Source organism: Culex pipiens, chromosome 1 (genome assembly GCF_016801865.2).
Source record: "Culex pipiens pallens isolate TS chromosome 1, TS_CPP_V2, whole genome shotgun sequence".
NCBI lineage: Eukaryota > Metazoa > Arthropoda > Insecta > Diptera > Culicidae > Culex > Culex pipiens.
Window position 1 is genome coordinate 68,416,707 of NC_068937.1, and position 2,248 is coordinate 68,418,954.

General features: G+C 36.3%; 1 long non-coding RNA gene across 1 annotated transcript; it reads left to right on the forward strand.

The window, feature by feature from the left end:
• Positions 1-947: 947 nt before the first annotated feature.
• Positions 948-2,248, forward strand: LOC120431104 (uncharacterized). The gene is made up of 3 exons (XR_005607800.2): positions 948-1,992; positions 2,057-2,124; positions 2,189-2,248. It is a non-coding gene; the product is annotated as an uncharacterized LOC120431104 (long non-coding RNA).

Consider the following 2,248-nt stretch of genomic DNA (forward strand, 5'->3'; position numbering starts at 1 on the left):
CGTTGGTTTGTTTGCATAAGAATCTGTTCTTTTTCGCAAAAGTTGTTAGTCATGCGACTATAGCTGTTTTTTTAAGGCCTACAGTTATCATATTTTGCAGGGACACTTACAGCAAGGCTGTATATCAAAGGTACTCGTCATCTTGCTTTGCATTAGTGTGAGTGCATGACTCCGTGCCACTAAAACCAAAACAATAACAAAAGAACAAAGGACCGTGCCAGGAAAACCAAAACATAAACAATGTCAATGTCAGTGGAGTGAGAGAGTCAGAGATAGCGATTTTGACAACCGCACTACTACACACTCAATCGCGAGTACCTTAGGTAGAAAGCCATGCACTTACAGTTCGAGCTTGCATCAGGACACTGTGACGAGGAGTTCGTCGTCTAGCAAACCTTATAAAATTGAATTAGAGAATAGTCTCTCCATGTTCCACGCTTAATAAAAACTGCTGAATTCGGTTTCAACAAGGCTTTCTAGTCAAAAAATTTCTATCACATTAATAGACGTATCCAGTTTGAAATGGCCGCTAGGTGGCCAATGGTGTTAGAAATGACAGCTTCCATGTATTTGAATATGGGAGCTCAGGAAAACTCAATTTTTAAGCAATAAAATGATTATTTATGATAAAAGTATTGATTGATTAGGTGCACAAAATGTGTCTAGAATATTATTAAAATAAAAACTGTTCGAAAAATTTACAATTGAGATAAGTACACCATTCGATTCAGCAGGAATTTTGGGCACCAAAAATATATAGTTTTCATATGTAAGGTATTTTATTTTAGAAGAAAATTAACAAAAAGTATGAAAATCGAGACATTTAGTATGGGAGCTGTCAAATCTCTCACCATCAAAAAGCAGCGTTGAGCTTTCGCTGGATTTGTCTATACCCTGGGGTGCCGCAGAAATTGTTCTTTCTCGTAAAAAGTGTTTATCATGTGACATCTTGCCTGTTTTATTTTTGATTGACCGCCCGATATCAGCCAACATATTTCGCTGGGATTGTGATAGTTCTTTGTTTTCATCAGGAAACTACCAGCGGCTGTGGCGACACTCTGAGGAGAATTTATTCATTAGATTTTGAAGTGTGCCTAAAAAGTCTTATTATTGAATTGCAACAACTAACGTTGTATTCGTTTTTATCCTACATGTTTGTCTTTGTTTGGATCTTCACTCTTGGGTATTGCTTGGATCTCTGACAAATTTACTCTGAGGTTGGCTAGTATCTCAAAGGTATTCATCATTGTGATTTGCATTAATCTGAGAGATTTAGTCCATGCCACTAAAACCAAAAATTAAACAAAGTCAGCTTCCATATAAGAGAGTCTAAGATAGCCATCATGTCAATCGCAACACTTCACACTTGTGAGTAGAGGGTGACGAGCGGGAATTCCCGGGAAAAATTTCCCGGGAAATCGACCATTTTTGGACCTCTCGATTCCCGGGAAATTTGGTCGAGAGTCCCGGGAAATTTTGTACTTATAAAAATCGAAGCAAAATGTTATAAACTAATCAGAACATCATTTGACAAATTTCAAATGGTTTAGAACATTGGATGTTAACTTGTCGTACGTTCCAATAACTATAATCGAGAGAAGCCCAATAAATGTGGACTCCAAAATTTACCATAAAGCAAACTTAGCGGTTACATCCCAGAAATAAAATAGATTTTTTTTATTATTTGTAATAAGGATAACCCTTTTCAAAATGTTCAATTTCCATATACTCTCTCAAGCATAGCAATTTCATTGTTGATGGCAATAAGTCATTTTGTGTTTCGCATCAACCTCAATATTACACGCAAAATCCAGATAACACAGATCTGTGTTAAAAAATTACACAGGTTGTGGAACAGTTCCGGCTTTCAAAAGTGGGTAATTTTTTTACACAGATCTGTGTAAAAAGTTACACAGATTTTCGATCAGCCTTCCTTGCAAATCTGGGTGAAAAAGATAAGATGGCGTTTTCCTGCAACATTGAGGAAATTTGGTAAGATTTTTTCTCTTCTGGTTGTTTAAATTGTAATATTTTTAAAAATGTTTTCCTATTTCAGACTTTTTTGACGAAATGACCAGTTGTTGCATCGTAATTGAACTGGAATTGGTCCCATTGCAGAGAAATGTAAGTTTTATTAGTTGGCAATGTGGCCATCAATTCTAACCTTTCTTTGTTTGCTGTATTTTAGGATTACTCGAAAATTTATAATGCTCCCGTTGATCGTCTTGCATGCACGCCGATTCCGCCT